Genomic DNA, 20,748 nt, shown 5'->3' on the forward strand with positions numbered 1-20,748 from the left:
TCTCCCATTCCGAAACAAAAGACAAACCTTTATAGAGGCAACATTATAAAGCCATATGTTAAGATGTATATGAATAAGAAACAGATATTTAAACAGATACGTGTCTTCTATGAAAAATATATACATGTATGTATGTATATATGCACACACATATACACATATAAATATATGAATACAAGCAGATATTTGGACAGACATATGTCCACTATGAAAAATATAATGTATATACTTGCATATATACATTTGTCTGTGTGTGTGTGTATTCCTTTGCTCAATTCTAATTCTGAATGTCTCCACATGAGCTTCATTTGAATTTTAAAGAGCACATCACTCTAATGTAATAGTTGTTTAAAATAAATGATGAGAAAGTATGCAAAATAATAAAGGTGTCTTTGATGGTTTCGTGAGAATGCCTGCTTGTCTCCAGATGATTGAAATAAATAGGGAAATTTACTGTCATTTCCTAAGCAAATTTCCTCTCCTGCACTAAGCCTTAGGGATAGACTGATGCTGTGTAAAATACGTCTTTATTTTTTGTTAAGGCTTGGAAGCCTCTTAGGAATCTCGCTTGCCTGTCTTGCACTGCCCACCACTTTGGCAGGGAGCCACAGTCCACCAAGAGAAGACCTGCTGTTTCTTCAAAGGATCTCAGAGCTATGTAGGCTTGCTTGTCCTTAGAAGAACATCCTGTGGTTCCTCCTGCCCTTCCTCCGTCCTTCAGGAGATGCCACATATGCACTGGGTGATGGTCCAAGGGAAAAAATTACTGGAAGCTGGTTGTCAATTTTCTGTATGGCTGTGGATGCTGGAGATGATAATTCTTCACACCTGTCTATGTGCTGTCATTCAAAATGTGTTGCATTAAGCTGTGTTTTCCATAGCCCTAGCTGTGTCTGACTCCTTCACCACTTGCGGTTTTAGGGCCAGTGTCCCCTCTTTCCTAAGAAAAGTTTATGTACAAACAGTTTGCTTCGGATTTTTTTTTTTTCTTTTTTGCAATCTCTGCTCTCCAATAGGTTTAGCAAAGCTATCATGATAGAACTGATCAACTTGGAAGAACAATGGCTTACACAATTTTCTATCTGAACAGGAGTCATCACTTCTGCAAGAGACATTAAATAAAAATATGTAACAAAATTTCTGTATATGAGATAATTGTATAAGTGTGTATCTGTGTGTGTATCTGTTTCTATGTATGCGTGTGTGCTTTTCACTATATTTAAAGGTGTTAGAGGTGCTAAATATTTGGGTAAAATCAATTTTGAATTTTGACTCAGTCAGTGCTCTTGAGCTAGTTCCAAAATTTGTCTAAACATAATTAATTTCAATCTGCTCAATATATAGTCATTTTCAGAGATGTGCTGAGAGTTTAATATTTCATTTACTGGCATTTGGAGAGGAGCTAGCTAATAGTAAGTTATCACATTAATTTAGCTATAATTATAACCTATGCTTATCATGGTAATCAATCACAATAACTTTATTCATAAAGTTGAGATCATCATCCTATATGTAACATTCCAGATGTAATCCCAACAGAACAAAATTACTCAAATGTGAAAAATAACTCTTAAAAATAATGTGTTTTCAAGAGCAGACACAGTTTTTGGGGGTCTTTATTGTAGACTAAGTAGAATACAGTGTTACAAAAGGCATTATACATAGAATAAACTAACAACTTAAAGCTTTTAAACTGGGCTGACCCCAATTACGATTAACCCTTTTATAGAGAGAAAATTTGGATGCCTGCCATAATTTCTTGAAATTCCAAATCTTTACAACATTGCAATTATTTTTACACACACACATGCACAAATGTGAGGTGCTTTACCTACTGAAAGTAGTCTCATAATTTATATGATTCTCCCTTGATTCAAAATTACTTAATGTCTGTTATATTTTCTATCCAAAATTTGAGACATCAGGGAAATTACATAACAGCAAAATAAATATTCTTTCTTTCTTTTTTTTTTTTTTTTTGAGATGGAGTGTTGTTCTGTCGCCCAGGCTGGAATGTAGTGGCACAATCTCGGCTCACTGCAGCATCTGCCTCCCTGGTTCAAGCGATTCTCCTGCCTCGGTCTCCCGAGTAGCTGGGAGTACAGGCACGTGCTACCATGCCCGGCTAGTTTTTTGTATTTTTAGTAGAGACAGGGTTTCACTGTGTTAGCCAGGATGGTCTCGATCTGCTGATCTTGCGATCCGCCTGTCTCAGCCTCCCAAAGTGCTGAGATTACAGGCATGAGCCACCATGCCCAGCCAATAAATATTCTTTCTTTAATATCAAGCCCTAGAGGTTAATGAAATTTGTGATAGAGTTTGAGATAGACAGAAAGTCAGTGATTCTGAATAATACATTAATTTTTGCAGTGGAAACTTTACTATAATGTAGAATTTTTTAAAATGATGTTTAAATAATTGTAGTTATTTTTATTTTGTGATTTCATTTAATCTTCTTGATAACACTGGGAAGGGATAATGGTTGCACTCTGTTGAATGAGCATGTTGGAAATTGAAAGTGTTGCCATCAGGTTTATCTAATTCTATCTGATTTTGTAGAAAAAAAAATATTGTTACATGGGCACTTAACACTAAGCCCTTCAAATTATATGGTAAATGTATGCATGTTCAAAAGTACATTTTGGTAGAGAGATAATATATAGGTTTCTTCTCACAGGGAATCTTGACAGTCTCTCCCTGTGATGGTTAATACTGAGCGTCATCTTGGTTGGATTGAAGGAGGCAAAGTATTGTTCCTGGGTGTGTCTGTGAGGATGTTGCCAAAAAAGATTAAAATTTGAGTCAGTGGCTGGAAAGGCAGACCCACCCTTAATCTGGGTGGGCACCATCTAATCAGCTGCCAGCTTGGCCAGAATATAAACCAGGCAGAAAAATGGGAACAGACCAGACTGGATAAGCCTCCCAGCCTACATCTTTCTACTGTACTGGATGCTTCCTGCTCTCGAACATCAAGCTCCAAATTCTTCAGCTTTGGGACTCAGACTGGCTTCCTTGTTCCTCATTGCAGATGGCCTGTTGTAGGAAGTTGTGATAGTGTGAGTTAATACTCCTCAATAAACTTTTATATATATATATAAAATATAAAATATGTGTATTTTACATATATTATATATATAGATATAAAACCCTGCCAAATATTAATGTTTAATAGCCTATGGCATCTTACAAATTTTTCTTTGTGTAAGAGGATCTAGTAGTAGGCAATATTGAATGAACTTAATTTTGAGACCATCTTACCAAAAAAACAACAAAAGATAGTCGAACTTTAAAGGTCTACTAGAAGGCAAGGTTTTACTTTTTTTTTTTTTAGGGAACTCTGTAATTATAGATTCACTAAACAAAAATATAGCATTTTAACCAATCTGATGTTAAGAAAATGGAAGCAATACAATATCCCATGGTGAAACATGGCTATATTCCATTATATTTCTATGGCTACCTTTTTAAAACTTCACAGGGGAATATTAACATCGATTTGCAGTTGTATTGGCCTCTCTTTGTGGCATGGGATATTTTTGGGACCTTCAATTTGTTCTTAAATTTTATATCTGTATTCCAGTACAGTTTCGGAAGCCTGCATTGAGTGCAAGCCACACCATCCAATTATCATTCCTTATGAAATGCAACACTACCTGTGCACGCACAAGTACCATGAGCAAAGCCCAATTAGTATGACATAAATAGACTCAAAAGGACTCTAGCAATCTTTTTTGCCATGATAGTACTTACTGTTGGCTTCACAACCTCCCAGAGATTGCATTTGGAGGCATCCAATCTTTTACTTTATTTTTTAATGCATCAACATTTATATTGAAGTCCGTTTTCTTAAAAAGAAATAGTTCTATGACTTCTAAAAAGAAAAAACACTTTTTACTCTTACTTTTGGTATAATGAACTCTAACCAATACTGGTCTAAAATCCAACATTTTAAATCTTTGGTTTCTTCAAGTATGAGATTTCACCAGCCATGTATTTTACTTTGGGCGATTGGGATAGCAGAGAAGTCCAGTTGTTTCCACTGATTTGTTAATTGAGGAAAACAGAGCAAAATAATATTAAAAAATCTTCTGTCTCTTTAAGCTACTGAAAATAGAGACTATTTTGTGTGTGCATGTGTCCCTGGAAGCTTGGTGTGGGTAGTTTGTGGACAATAAGATACAGCAGAAAGGCTGTGTGAGGCCCCAGGGAAGCTCTTGAAGGGTTCTGTGTGCAATCCACTCTGTATCAGCCATTTCCTTCCTGGCAAGAATATAGGCATGTTAGCGAGCATCTTACATCATGCATGAAGACAATTACAGTGTTGCAGTTTTGCCAATGCACCACAATGCAGCAGTCTCTCATGAGGTATCACCCAGAGTTATTTGTCTCATGGCAAAGAAAATTAAGAACTGTGGACACAAAGGGTGAGGTTGGACAAAAGTTTAGTGAGCGCAAGAAGAAAGCTCTCCACAGCACAGAGGGAGTCCCGAGTGGGTTGCCCACTATGAGGCTGGGGTCTGGGATTTTTTTTTTTTTTTTTTTTTTTTGAGACGGAGTCTTGCTCTGTCACCCAGGCTAGAGTGCAGTGGCATGATCTCAGCTCACTACAACCTCCGCCTCTTGGGTTCAAGCTATTCTCCTGCCTCAGCCTCCCAAGCAGCTGAGATTACAGGTGCATGTCACCATGCCCAGCTAAGTTTTGTATTTTTAGTAGAGGCGGGATTTAACCATGTTGGCCAGGATGGTCTCGATCTCTTGACTTCGTGATCCGCCTGCCTGGGCCTCCCAAAGTGCTGGGATTATAGGCGTGAGCCACCGCACCTGGCTGGGGTCTGGGAAGGTAAGGAACGCGCTGATTGGCCTTGGAGAAAGCATTACTCAGCTTGGCCCGGGAGTAATCAGCAGCTGAAGTAATGACCCATAGAGGCTATTCAGCTTGGCCTGGGACTTTGGCCCGGGACCAATCAGGAGCTGAAGTGAAAGCTTAGCAGGAACTTGGCCTGGGACCAATCAGAGGCTACAGTGATGATTCATGGAGGCTTGTCTCACAGTCCAAAGCATGTTCAAAAAAGTAAAGGAAAGTGCCTACCAGAACCGGCTGGAGCCACTGTGTATATGCCCACAAAAGGAGAAGAGACTATTTCCTGTAAGCCTGCTGGTTATACAAAGGACAAAGGCGTTTCTATATTGCATCTTTTTCCCTTATCAGTGTAGCTGGGGGCGTGTCTTAGGCACAACGATGAAAGGCATTTCTATGTTGGACCTCATTCCTTTATCTGAGTGGGCCAGAGATTTGTGCAAGTTTCCTTACCTGTGCCTGCAGCCTGGTTTTACAGGCTGTTTCTCTGTGTAAAGGAGTTTTACCAAGGACTCACCCTAACTACTTAACTTTTCTCTCTCAACAGCTCAAGTTAAAGCTGAACAGCAATTCAGGAGAAAGCTGGATTCCAATGCCATGAATCTCCCACCCAAGTCTTGGAAGCTTGCATAAGAAATAAAAGTCTTCTTATTTCATTTAAGGCATGTGTTCTTGGCAACTGCTAATTACTGAAAACTATTCTTAACTTAAGGTTTCCAAATCTTTTTTTCACCATCTTAGCACCTACAGTCAAAGATAACATTTCTTCACCCCAAATGGTATAAACTGATGAGATGATTAATGTTCTCAGGCTTCTGGGATAGAGCCGATAGCCATCCTACTCCCTGGCTTGTCATTACAAATATTCAAAGACTCAATAATCAATAACAAAGAGGATACATGACTCCCAGTGTGGCATGAATAGTGCTGAGGAAGCTATGTTCCAACTAATAGGATAGCTGTTATGAGAAATTATACACATATCAGTTAATTCTATAACCTTCATTAATTAGCAAAACCAAGATTAGAAAAATAGTCTGGATCTACATAAGGATAAATTTTGTTTTTGAATAACAGAAACATATTGAATAACTTTGACCAAGAGGCAAGGATGTTACAAAAAATATTATTTTAGGAATATTAAAGTCCTAATAGCATGAAGAAAGTATTTAAGGTGAGAAAGAATGAAGACTGTTGTGGGAGAATAGACAATAAGCATCAAGTGTCTAAATTAAAGCAAATATAAAAATGAAAGGAGAGATTTGAAAGACACTGTAAAGACTTTTTGATGGATAGGTTGTAAAAAGTGGCCAAGTTTTAAATGCTCATGTTTTATTCATGAATTACTAGGAACGTGAGTATAGCATTAAAAAACAAACAGTAAATATAAGGAAAATAGCTTGTTTAGAAGATAATGACTTAATTTAGAATCACAATTTTGAGATGATTTCAAAATTGTAGTATATCAAGAATGTCAATGGAAAGACATAAGTTCTCAAAGAACCAATGAATATTAATATATGTATTTTCACAGAGGCGAGAGTCAAAAGCACTAGAGAAAATTGAACACCAGAATCATGATTTCTTTGTTTTTTTCTTATATTACTTTGCTATAATTAACTGAAACTTCATAGAGAAAGCTCCACTTGAGCTGGTCCACTTAGACGGATATCAATAGAACTACATAAACTAAAGAGATGGTATGTATTTATATGTATGAGGAGATAGATGCCATGGGTAGATAGATAATTAATAGATAGATAGATTGATAGGTAGATAGATAAAGTGGATAGATAGAAGATAGATCAATAGATAGATGTATAGATATGACAGATGAATAGATTGAAAATGGATAGATAGCAAGAAACATAAATAGATGGGTAGATTAATAGATGATAGATGGTGATAGATAGATGATAGATAGATAGATAGATAGACAGAAACATAAGAAAGATAAGTAGATAGCTGGATAAATGAAAGAAAGAAACATAGATGAAATAGATGGATAGATAGATGATAGACAGATTTGGATAGACAGATTAGGATAAATAACAGATTCGTATAGTAAGTACAGATAAATTCGGATGATAGATGGACAGATAGATTCAGATAGATAATGATAGATAAATAGGAGATAGATAGATAGATAGATAGATAGATAGATAGATAGATAGATTGGATGGATGATTGGATAGATTCAGATTTATTTGGTAGATGACAGGTAGATAGCTAGATAGCTAGCTAGATAGAGACAGATGAGCAAATAGATTGACAGGATACATAGGCAGACAGATAGGAATATGACAGGTAGAAGATGGAAAAGAATGTTAGATGTAGAGAATTAGATAAACAGCCTGAAGGAATGGACAGATCTCCAAATAAGAAGGTGAGTTACATCGCCAGGTTGACTGAACCAAAGTGCCATTTTCTAGATGTGGAGGTTTCAGGTCTCTGTTGTTGTTGTAGGTAAACAAGTTTGTGGAAACATGAGGTTATGCAAAGGCAGTTTTAGTTATCTTATTTTTTTAATCATATACACTCTTTTAAGAGGGTAATCAGTCATGACCACCTCAGGGATTTCTCCATCTGTGCCTATTCTCTGTATTACAGTTTGGATCTTCATTCTCCAGGTTCTACAAGTTTGAGAACAACTGTAAAGGAGGTTCTAACTTCCAACCTCACAGGCATTTGTTCCTCAGGTGGGGTATTTTTGTAGTATTTTGATAATTATTTGAATAGATGGAGTCTAGAAATGCTCCTTTAGTCTTTCCAACAATTTTGTAAACAACGGATATCCTGCAGTAATTTCCTTCCTCCTTAAAATATTAAACTGTAACATATTTGTTGCTGTAAATTTTAATAACACAATATTTGTTATTGGTTACCTTTGCAGAAAACATATTTAAGGACGCTCATATGGAATATATTATCTGAGCTTTTAGCATTTGAAGGCTTTGCTGGGCTCGTAACCTTTGGATAAAAAGGAATACTTGAATTTCAAGACAAGTAGTAGCAAAACAGTTATTTGTTGAAAGAGTACAGTTGAAGATTTTTATATCATGGACTTATATAAAACAATGCACACCGAAAATTGGATCTACAATTACTTCCAAGTGCTTGTAGGAAATTATGCTCCAAAAGCATTCATTCTGGAAAGACTTATTGTCCTTATCTGAAAAGAAAGGACAATATTACTGTGAAAATGTAGTCAAAATTGCATACACAGCAAAATTAAAGGCATGAGATTTTATGAACATCTGTAAGGCAATAAATTTGAAATGAAGGTAAAATATTCTCAGAAATATATAGCTTTTAAAATTTATACCAAATATAAACAAAATTTGACTGGATCTGCAACCTTTAAAATAGTTGACTTATAATTTAAAATGTTCTTGCTGTGGCTGTAATATTATACTATTAAGCCCAGCTGAAACATTCAAGCTACACTTACCTTTAAAATTATAGAAACTCTTCCACAAAATAGAAATTGGGCAACCCACCACAATTTCATGATTCTAGTGAAAGCTTTTTGCCTGCATACACCAGAATTTTATGCTTAAGAAAATTATAGATCAGTCTCATTTTGACTGTACTTTGAGAGAGTGGTAAGTAAAATGTTAAATCGCTGAAATAAACAGTGTGTAAAGTTAAGGTTATGACATAAATGACTGCTTCATCTGTGCAAAATAGTTTTATTGCACAGGTCTTCCTTTCCATTTTGCCTTTTACAAAATTGTTCAGTTCTCACTTCCATTTTTTTTTTTTTTTTACATTATACGGTTTTCTAGGTATGAAAATGCACTCCAGTATTATCACCTTGCAGGAGCTGTGAGATTTCTTGCCCTCAGTCACAAATGGTTTATTTACCTTACCTCACCATTGAAGCTAGTCATTAAGAATTTCTAATTACCCAGGGAGTTTCATGCCAATCCCTCCGCTTTGTCAGTGATAAAATCTGCAGCTCTCTCATCCCCACACCAGAAGCAGAAGATAAATGGTGAGAGATGCAACAAAGAAATATTTTAAAATGTAAACTGTGGTCTAAGCCAAAGCACAGAATACTATGTAGTCATTAAAAGATACACTTTAAAGAATCCATGACTCTGTTACAGAAGCAGAATATAAAGTAGCCAGTACAATTTGCTCTCTCATTCTCGCTGTCATCTGAAAAAATCTCTCTCCTTTTTTTACTTTCTTTCTTTTTTTAAAGAAGGATCTTGCTCTGTCAACCAGACTAGAGTACAGTGGCATGATCACAGCTCACTACAGTCTTGACCTTCAGAGCCCAAGCGACCCTCCCACCTTAGCCTCCCAAGTATCTGGGACTACAGGGATGGACCACCACACCTAACTAAATATTTAATTTTTTTGTGGAGATGGGGTCTGGCTATGTTGCCCAGTCTGTTCTCGGATGATCTTCTTGCTTCAGCCTCTCAAAGTGCTGGGATTACAGGTGTGAGCTACAGGTGTGTCCACCCTCCTGCTCTTTTCAGAGATCTTTCTATGCACACATGAACAGGAATTGTCTCCAGGTAGTGAGATGTGAGGTAACTATGATTTTTTCTATTTATATTTCCCTAAATTTAAAAATGTTCTGAAATGTAACAGTATTTCAAAGTGTATTATAACGTATAACGATAATATTCACATTAGAAAATGTTTAAGTTCATTCCCAATGAAATATTAGAGTTGACCCTACCAATATGGTAGTTGATATGGTGAGACTTTGTGTACCCACCCAAATCTCATCTTGAATTATAATCTCCATAATCCCCATAATCCTCATGTGTCAAGGAAGAGACCCGGTGGAGGTGATTGAATCATGGGGGCAGTTTCCCCCATGCTGTTCTCTTGATAATGAGTGAGTTCTCACGAGACCTGATGGTTTTGTAAGTGTTTGGTAGTTCCTCCTACGTTCATTCTCCTTCCTGCCACCTTGTGAAGAAGGTAAGCTTCCCCTTTGTCTTCCACCATAATTGTAAGTTTCCTAAGGCCTCCCTAGTCATGCTGAACTGTGAGTCAATTAAATCTCTTTCTCTTATATATTACTCAGTCTTTGGGCAGTTCTTTATAGCACCACTAATGCAATGGTAAAGTTGAACTTTTTGGTGATTTCCTAAGCAAGCTTTATTTCATGCTAAATTATTTTCCTTAATCTCTTTAGTCAATCAAATACTTCACCAATATATTTATGTACTTATTTAACCAAACTCATTAGAAGTTTCTGAGCTATGAAGCCATTAATTATATCTACTCAGAATAGCAATGACTTTGTCTGAATTTGATTTTAGTACCACATGGAACGGAGGATGGTCAGTGAGTCTAAGAAAACGCAGGCTTCATCCGACACTTGGAATCTGACAGTCACTCTATTCTAATTATGGCATGACTGCTGTATGGGGTTTTTCATCCTTTGAGTAGTATAAGCTGCAATTAGCTGTGTTTTAGAATGTCTTTAAGACACTTTGCCAGTCATGGAGTGATACTGCTGTTACTCATGAAGCATTCATTTCATTATTGTGTAAATAAACGAAGACTACTGAAAGGACAAAGATAGATCGTTTATTCCAGGTTTGCTAGAGCAAGGGAGGCACCCACCCACCATCACTTGCATATGGTATTCAAAGGCAGGCAGAGAAGGCAGAAAGTTTTACAGTGTGAAAATGAAAGGCCCCAGGTGTGCCCTAATTGGAGGCTGTTGGTGTTGGGAAGCCCTAGGTGGCTCACTAGAAAATGAAGCAGACTGTGTGATTGGTTGGAGATGCATATCTGGCTTTCTGTGTTTCATCCTGCTTGAGGAGCAGGGGAGAAAACTAGGGAAGCTGTCAGTCATTAATCAAGCCCTGGTGGTTTGGGGCTGCTACAGAGATGAGAGTTAAAATCAGCTCCTCAGAAATGGATGATGTTGAACTTTGCGGACTGATCACTGCAGATTGTGCTTCAGAATTCTTTTTTATATATGGTCAGGACATTATCTGAATATTCAGTGTCTTCATTTTAAAGTGCAAAGTTCCACTGATATAGGAAGAATACATGTACACTGCAATGTGCTTTGAGTGGCATCATCACAACACAGCTATGAAACATTGGCATTCTTTCTGGGACTGTGTTTTTATAGTCAGGACTGAGATATTAATATGGAATCATTTCATGGCCACATGCTGCAGTTATCTATCTCCAAATATAGTACTGGGTCTGCTTATATCAGACATGATTTGGATGCTTAGAGAATTACAGATTTCTGGCCCTAATATTGGAAGGGTTCCATCATACTTGCATATCTCCACGTATTACTATATAAACTGCTTGAGACGCAATGCTATTATGAACTAGGCTCTAAAATTCAACTATTAATACTAGTTCCTCAAATATAATTCTACTATTTACTAGGAGGTAGATTTTCCAAATGTTTTTTTCTTTTTTCTTTTTTTTTTTTTTTTGAGTCAGAGTCTCGCTTTGCCACCCAGGCTGTAGTGCAGTGGCGCACTTGAACCCACCTCCTGGGTTCAAGCAATTCTCCTGCCTCAGCCTCCTGAGTAGCTAGGATTACTGGTGCACACCATCATGCCCAGATAATTTGTATGTTTTTAGTAGAGATGGGGCTTCACCATGTTGGCCAAACTGGTCTTGAACTCCTGACCTCAAGTGATCAACTTGACTCAGCCTCCCAAAGTGATGGGATTACAGGCATGAGCCACCTTGCCCAGCCTTCTTCTTAAATGTTTTAAAACTGCCTTAAGATCTATCCCCTGTTATGAAAAATGGAGAAAATAATACTACTTAGTTTTTTAGAATCCTTTTGAGGATTAAATGATATATGTGTTATAATCAGAATCTTTTGAGAATTCAATATTGTAAAATGCTGAATTTCATTTTCACAAAGGGAAAATGCAATATAGCTATAAGAAAAGTTCCTTTTAAAAATATATTATTGATTATTGGTTAAAAACTAAAGGCTCAATGTAGAAAAATTGAAAAGCATAGGAAAATAAAACTAAGCAATATATTCATTTGTAACACATAACGTAGTATTTAGCCATTGCGAATATTTCACTGCATTTTCTTTCATATATTTCTGTCTACATGGAGACACACACATACAATTGTAGATAACACTGCAGGAAGATGGTCCTGTATCATATCCACTAGCCATGCAAGTCTTTTGTCTCTCTACGTAGAGTCAGTTTCCATCCAGGGCTGTTTCCAAAAAAAAAAAAAATCAGATTCCATTGTCATTCAAGGTGAAAATCGACTCCTTTAAGACAAATACACCACACTGCTGGAAGATAGAGCTAAAATATGGATGACTAAGATAAAATAGGAATGAATGAGGCCAACATCTTTGTTACATAGTCTCTCTCTCTCTCTTTTTGCGTGCACGCACGCGCACGCGTGTGTGTGTGTCTTTCTGTTTGCTTTACTTCTTCTTTTGGTTTTTACCAATTAGTACTTCACGATCAACTCTTCGCTTCTACTTTGGAAGTCATATGGCATCAAAAGAAACTTCTTGGGGAAGACTATCAGGACAATTTGCTCACAAGTTCATCTATTTTTGGCCAAAGAGGACAGCACCCATCACATGAGGTCCAGCTCTGTTCACGAAGGAAGGAGAGATGCTTCTAGTCCACGATCTAGAAAGTGTGAAGATGGCTTTGTATAAAACAGAATCCATACTATTCATTTCTTCCTGAGGTTCTAGTCATTTGGTCCCAGCCATGGTTGGATTTCATCAACTCAGATGTTGGCCACGTCATTTTTTTTTTTAGTTCTAACAATTAATTATGTGTTAATTATTATGTGTTGATTGTTTTGTTTCAATCAGCAAAATTTCCAACGTATGGATCATATTCTGAGTATAGGCAGTTCTATCTTGGCTTTAGACCATTAGAGTAACACCCTAATTAATATCACTAGCTTAGATTATTTTAGATCCCAAGGCAGGGGCTATTCCCAATCTCAGGGTTTTTCAGTATAATTGTATAATTCTGGGAAGGAATTATACAAACAAGAATGCTCTTCCTCTCAAAGATCCTAAGTATGTCATTATAGGTTGATATAATAATATCTTAAAGTCCTAAACCCCAGAATCTCAGAACAGCACATTATTGGGAGATGGATTTGTTGCAGATGGTATTGGTTGAGATGAGGTCATAATGGAGGGAGAGGGGTCTCAGAGCAATATGGCTGGTGTCTTTCTAAGAAGATGCCACATGAAGCCACAGAAACTCCTTGGGGAGAAGGCAGCGTGAAGATGGTGGCAGAGTTGGAGTCATGCAGCCACAAATCAAGGAACACCAAGGTTGCTTGTAACCAGCAAGAGCTGGAAGAGGCAAGGAACATCCTCCCCTAGAGCCTTTATAGGCTCACACCTTGATGGACACATCTGGCCTCCAAAACTGGAGAGAATGAATGTCAGATTAATGTGATCCAGTGTGCAGTACTTTGTTACAGCAGCCCTAGGAAGTAAATGCATCCGTTTATTGGGAGGTACAGTGAGCAGTGTGTTTGCAAGGAAATTAGCCTATGTCACCTGCCTTTCTGCTACATAAAGTTTTTAGGTTGTTGCAAGAGTAATTGTGGTTTTTGCCATTAAAAGCAATGGCAAAAATCGCAATTACTCTTGCACCAACCTAATTGTTCGGGTCATCCACTTTAAGTACTTATTCACCAATTCACCCCCAATCCTAGATGCATAACTTTTTGCCATATATTCCTCTGATTACCTTTTATTATTATTACTTTTCATAGAACAGATTCTGTGTTGTCTTATGTAATAACCATAAGCCTACTAACAGCCTAAAAATCAACAGGACATGAATTCTTTATTATTTAGTGGGTTACAAAAATTTCCTTTATTAACATGTAAATCATGACTATATCTTTTCGGATATTTTTCTATGAATTCATCATACACGGTTATTTAAATATTTTAAACACATCATACCATTTTTTAAACATTTTATCAGCATATGTTGACGACAGCACTTAATTGAGTGTATTAATGTTTCTCTAGGCAAATTGACTTCCTTTTGTGATCGGTAAGCTTCAGATGTATTTAGTCAATTAGAAGTTTCAATCCAGCTCTTCAAAACATTTTTCCACCCTGACTACTCACTGTTTATATACATCTTATTTTTATTTAATTTGATCAATGGACTTAAAAGCTTTTGTTTTACCATATAATTATGGCAAAGAAATTAAAAAGTCATGCTTGACAACCCATGTTCATCAGTTGAAACTTGCAGTGTCATTCCTTCCAAACAGAAATGACTTTTTCTTATGGGTCAGAAAATTATTATTATTATTTTAAGAAACAGGGTCTCACTCTGTCCAACAGGCTGGAGTGCAGTGGTGCAATCATAGCTCACCGCAACCCTGAACTCCTGGGCTAAAGCAATCCTCCTACCTATCTGTCCAAAGTAACTGGGGATACGGGTGTATAATTCCTTCCCAGATTATCCCTGGCTAAGAATTGCTTTAGCACATCAACCCAGAATGTATAAATTTATGAAGCATAGCTCTGTGGAAATATCCCATAAGCTTGGTTATAAAATGGGGATGTGCCATGCACTAAATGAACCCTTGCTGTCTAAGGTAACTCTGCAATATGTTATTTATAGATACCACTCATTCTTCTGATTCACAGTGTATGGTCATTATCAGAACAAAGACCAGGAGAACAATGTGGGATGCTCCAGCTTCTCTTTTCTTCATGACATGTCCAGGTTGCTTCAACTCTTAACATTAGAAGGAAACGTCAATACCTGGGAAGCTCTCTGATTGATATTTGTGTCCTCTATGTTAGTCCGAAGGTGTGGCATTTACTCAGTTGAGAAATAGCAATGACTTGGAAAGGATGGTGGAGAGGATGGTGAAGAGGAGCTAGACTCTAATGACATTTCACTCAGAGGTGGAGCTGAAGGGATGAGCAACTGTTTAGAATGCAGTATTGTATTAGTTTGCTAGATTTGGCATAACAACATGCTGTGGTCTGAATGCCTGTGTCCTCCCAAGTTCATAGGTATAAATCCTCACCCCCAAAGTGATGGTGTTAGGAGGTAGGGCCTTTGGGAGGTGATGAGTCATGAAGGTGGAGCCTCATGAATGTGATTAGTGCCCTTCTAAAGGGACTCCAGGGAGCTCCCTTGCCCCTTCCACCCTGTGAGGAAATAGGAAGAAGGCGCCATTGATAAACCAGAAAGTGAGTCCTCACCAGATGCTAAATTCACCATGCTTTGATTTTGGACTCCCAGCCTCCAGAACTGTGAGACATAAATGTCTGTTGCTTACAAGCCTCTCAGTCTATGGTATTTTCTTATAGCAACTCAAATGGACTGAGACGCAAAGTACAACAGACAGGGTGGTTTACACGATAGAAGTTTGTTTGTCGATAGTTTGCAGGCTAGATGTCCAAGATCAAGATTTCGGGAAGGATGGTTTTTCCTGAGGCCTCTCTCCTGGCCTTGTGCTAGTTTTATGAGTGACAGGCAGCAGTTATCTGACTTGCAGGTCCCAGAGACGTGCTTAGAGGACTGTTTTTAGAAAAGAACAGCTATGAAAAGAGACACTGTGTTCTCTTTCATGTCATCCCTGGGCTTCTGAGAACCTGGGTGGAGGTTCCAGCAGGGGAGTGCAGCTACTCATATACCCTTGACTGAAGATTGGTCTTCCTCTATTGGGGATGGTTGTCCTTTTCCATTGAGCATGCAACTTTGGAAGGGAGGCAGACCCATGGAGTGGTGAGGGACAAAGAGGATAGCCGCCTAGCCAGCCACATGAGCTGAATCAACCCTGGAGATCAATGGGGTCACAGATGTTGCAGCCACATCACCCTTGCATCCATGCTTGGGCTTCTGAAAACCAACCTTCTGTCCATTTACACTATTTCAAAGGTGAACAATCTAGCAGCAACAGGACGTATGTGTATGTGTGTGTGTAGGTGAGTGTGTGTCTGTGTGTAGGAAGAATGGAGGAGGAGAGAGAAAGAATACCTGAAATAGTGTTTACCTGATGTTAACAATAGTAATTTTAGGGCAGTATATTATAGGGAAAAATTTCTAAAGAACTTAAAAGTTTTATCTCTGTTATTGTGTATTTGGACTTTATTATTTGTAGTAAGCTTGAATAAACAGAAAAAAAACTACAGCATGTTCTTATTTATAAGTGGGAGCAAAGTAATGTGTCCACATGGACATAGGGAGTGTAATAATAAACATCAGAGACTCAGAAGGGTGTGGGGATGGGAGTGGGTGAGGAATGAGAAGTTACGTAATGGGTATCACCTGCATTATTTGGGTGGTGAATACACTAAAAGCCCAGACTTCACCACTATGTCATATATCCACATAGCACCTTTTAAATGGCTGAATTGTATTCCATTGTGGATACACACCACAAAAATGTGGCACATATCCAAAATGGAATACTGTTGTCCATTGATGCTCACCTAGGTTGATTCTATCTCTTTGCTGTTGTGAATAGTGCTGTGATAAACATACTAGTGTAGGTATCTTTTTGATATAGTGATTTCTTTTCCTTTGTGTAAGTACCGAATAGTGTGGTCACTAGATCTAAGAACAGTTGTATTTTTAGTTCTTTGAGAAATCTTCATAGTATTTTCTGTAGAAGTTGTACTAATTTACATTCCCACCAACTGTGTATATATGTGTTCCCTTCTCTTCACAGCCTCATCAGCGTTTGTCGTTGTTTTTTCTTTTTTTCCTTTTTGATAATAGCCATTCTGACTGGCGTAGGGTGGTATCTCCTTGTGGTTAACAGGCAGCATTCTAAAGATGGCAACAATTTACCTTGCTTTTAGTATTGCAATTATTTTAATACAATGTGCTATTCTTGCTTTATTACCTTTTATTTCATATAGCTATATCATAGAAATAAATAAGAATGCATCCTCAGGTATCTGCAGTTTCCATTTTCCACCTTTCTCCCCTCACACCTCTCAAGAGTGTTCAACTGACTATGTAATGTATTCACTTATTATGTTCATTATCTATTGTCTGTCTCCCACTTGTAAAGTGTACACCGTTAAGATTCAAGTGGTTTTTCCCACTCTGGTCATTGTTGAATGAATGACTATTCAGTTCTGAAAATATGGCTCATATGACACATTTTAATTATGTTCATTATAATATCTGTGAATAAAGCATATAAGAATATGACCAAGCTAGCTAAGAAAATGTAGCAGACATTGGAATTTGTTTTTAAGCGGAGGCATGTCTTATGCCAGCTAAAATGTTTTCGGAAATAATGATCATTGGTTTTCTAGTCAAACATTTCCAAATATCGTTTAAAAATTAACTTTATTTAAAGTTCCATTCCATTAAGCCAGCATGTGGCTTCATTGGAGTGAGAGAAATAAGACTTTTTTCAGGGCAGAATTTCCAATAGGCCTTTTTAAAGAAATACCTACTTTTATGCAGCATTCATGATCTCACATTTTTTAGAAGATTATTTCCAAATGTATAACTTTCTTTCACTGCTTCTACTCAACCAAAAATGTACATTAAAAGACACATTTTTCTGGGACACTTGTCCACATTTCCCGTAGCCTTACGCTGAGGCATAAACTTATAGGAATGAACAACTCTCTTACCAGGCAAGCCTGAATTGGTAGGAAAGCATAGGATATTTCTGCTATTTATAGAAGAAAGAGCTTTCTCACAAGACAATTAGCCAATGTAAATATTTGCTTATGTAAATTGTCTGACCTTTCATTTACTCTTGGGGCCTAGACCTTTGAGTCTGAGTAGACTACCTGAAGAAATACGGATTTTATCTAAGCAGGAACTTAGATTTCCACCTTCTACCCTTTCCAAGTAGTTATATATACATGTGTATATATATATGTGTGTGTGTTTATATATATATATAAACATATATATAAACACACACATATATACACACGTGTATATATACACACATATATACTATATATATGTTTATACAACATATAAATGTATGTTGTATAAATTACCTACAAGTACCATTTATATTTTATTATTAACACTTAATGATGTATTTAGAAATGTTATTTTTGCATTCTTCATAGTCATAAGAATACAATATTTGAGGCTGGGTGTGGTGACTCATGCCTGTAATTCCAGCACTTTGGGAGGCTGAGGCCAGTGGATCACCTGAGGTCAGGAGTTTGAGACCAGCCTAGCCAACAGGGCAAAACTCTGTCTCTAATAAAAATACAAAAAAATAAGCCAGGCATGGTGGCAAGCGCCTGTAATCCCAGCTACTTGGGAGGCTGAGGCAGGAGAATCGCTTGAACCCAGGAGGCGGAGGTTGCAGTGAGCTGAGATGGCACCATTGCACTCCAGCCTGGGCAACAAGAGAGAAACTCTGTCAAAAAAAAAAAAAAAAAAAGAAAGAGAGAGAGAGAGAGAGAGAAAGAAAGAAAGAAAGAAAGAAAGAAAGAAGGAAAGAAAGAGAGAGAGAGAAAAAGAAAAAAGAATACAATTCTTGTCTAACAAACTGATAAAGAACCTAAGTTTTTGTTTTTGTTTTTGTTTTTAAATAAAGTGAGAATAACCTACACACAGTAAGGACAGCAGGTTGTATGGAAATCCATTATTGCCAGAATAGAATATGAAAGTTTTACTAAGTAAAGTTAAAATGTGAAGTTCTCAAAGCTAACACAGCTCGCTTTCCGTCTAAAATTACAAAGTCCAGGGAGTGATCTTTATCATCTTCTGACTTGCCAGGGGGAAAATAAGAGAATTACATAAGAAAGAGTTCAAAGTGTAATGAGGTCATCCTCAATAAATGTTTTTCAGGCTAAACTTCAAGACATTCTTCAAGGTAAGATCTATTGGAGTGTGAAATTGCTTCCTGGGGACAGTGGAGAGAAGAGACCTAAATGATGTCATTTAAAACTATTGGAACTAGCCCTGGAGAGAAACCACTCTTAGGGGCTAATGGTCACTTATGTAAGGAACATTTCTGTTCTCCAATGCTATGATTATCAAATCCCAAGCGTTTGACTGTTAAACTGTGTAGAAAGTGCAGCATCAATGAACTGCATTCAATAGTGCAGAGGACAGAATGCTGGGTAACTTTTTCTAAATATTTGAAATTGAAAGACAAAACATAAAGGATGACCATTTTCTAATCACCAATGGCAAATAGGATTCATTTGTTCCAATTAGTACTCCTGAGTGTTTTAACATCTGGATTTCTATCGTTTCTGGGCTTGTCCACTATCTGGGAAGCCAACTGAAATCGTTTCATGTTTCAGTCTATCCACTGGGCTATTGGCTATGGATGTTGTCTAATTTTCCACTGTCAGGTTAAGAACCAAAAACGAGGTTGAGATTGTCCTAACGATTTATAGGTGATGATAGTGTGTGGCATCTAGTCCCCTCCCCTAGTGTCTCCCTTCTACCTGGATGCATTTAGTTTTGCAATCATTTCTAAAATATGAGTCCTTTGCTATAGATGGTTAATTATTTGAAACCCAAGTTACCACTTAGATGTATACCATCTTTAAATCATTAAATTACTCTATGACTTCATAAAAGTCATAAAATTATTTCTCTATGACTTCATAAAAAGATTTCTTTTTCTCCAAAATGGTCTCTGCTTCCTAAAAGACCCATCATTTTCTGGAATTTTTAAGGGTGAATAGGAATGACAAGCAAGTGTAAGAAAAACTCAGGTGTAGTGAATTTCCTTAGTAAGGGCTTTTAGAGAAAGAACATAATGAGAGAAAAGAAATTGGCCTAATTGCACTAATTGAGTACATCCAGGTGGGGACTGTCATATTGCTTTGTTGGGTTTCCGTAGGTAGAGAGCAACGATATCATCAATTTCAAATGTTAATTAAGCCCATTATTCATTACACACATACATACTCTTATAGCATTTTTCTTGCTGTTATTCATGTATTTTACTGATTTTCTGACTGATCTGATCTATAGATAAGACTGTGTGTAGAAACAAGCTCTCCACCATTAATTTGAATGCCATCAGTTTTCTTTGAGTTTAGATATATTTATTAATACATCTCTTCTCCAATGTCATTCAAAAATATACTTATTGGTGATCTCAGGAAGAGAAAAAAAAGGTTTCTGTTATTAGTTCTACAAAATAAATTGTGAGAATCTTAAAACATGAGGAAAAACTATCTTGGTTTAAAATAGAATAAGAAAACATGAATTATTAATACAAATAAGGAATTATTAAATAGATCTGTTTACCAAATCACATGGCCTGCTGATGGCCAAAGGAAGAAAGTAAGCTAATGACATAAAGTTAAAACAAGTAGGTCACTGAGTAAGCTTAAAAACAGGTCAATACATGTAGTCCCAGCTCGGGATGCTGAGGCAGGAGAATGGCGTGAACCTGGGAGGTGGAGCTTTCAGTGAGCCAAGATAGCACCACTGCACTCCAGCCTGGGCGACAGAGTGAGACTCCGTCTCAAAAAAAAAAAAAAGTCAATACAGAGAAAGTTGGGGAGAAGGAGAAGTGGGGATGGCCAATGGGTACAAAAAAAAATAGAATGAATAAGATCTTGTATTTAATAACACAACTGGATGACTATAGTCAATAATAATTTAATTGTACATTTTAAAATAACTCAAAGAATATAATTAGATTGTTCATAACACAAAGGATAAATGCTTGAGGGGACAGATACCCCATTTACCACGATGTGATTATTACATATTGTATTCCTGTATCAAAATAACTCATATACCCCACAAATATATATATCTATATACCCACACACAAAAAAAATAAAAAAACAGTAAATACAAAAACATTTAGACAGTAAAACAAATTATGAGTAAATATATTGTTTTCATAGTTTTAAATCTCTGGATGGAGGAAACAGGGTGAAGATATCATGTGATAAAAACAAGTTT

This window comes from Macaca fascicularis, chromosome X (assembly GCF_037993035.2).
Source record: "Macaca fascicularis isolate 582-1 chromosome X, T2T-MFA8v1.1".
NCBI lineage: Eukaryota > Metazoa > Chordata > Mammalia > Primates > Cercopithecidae > Macaca > Macaca fascicularis.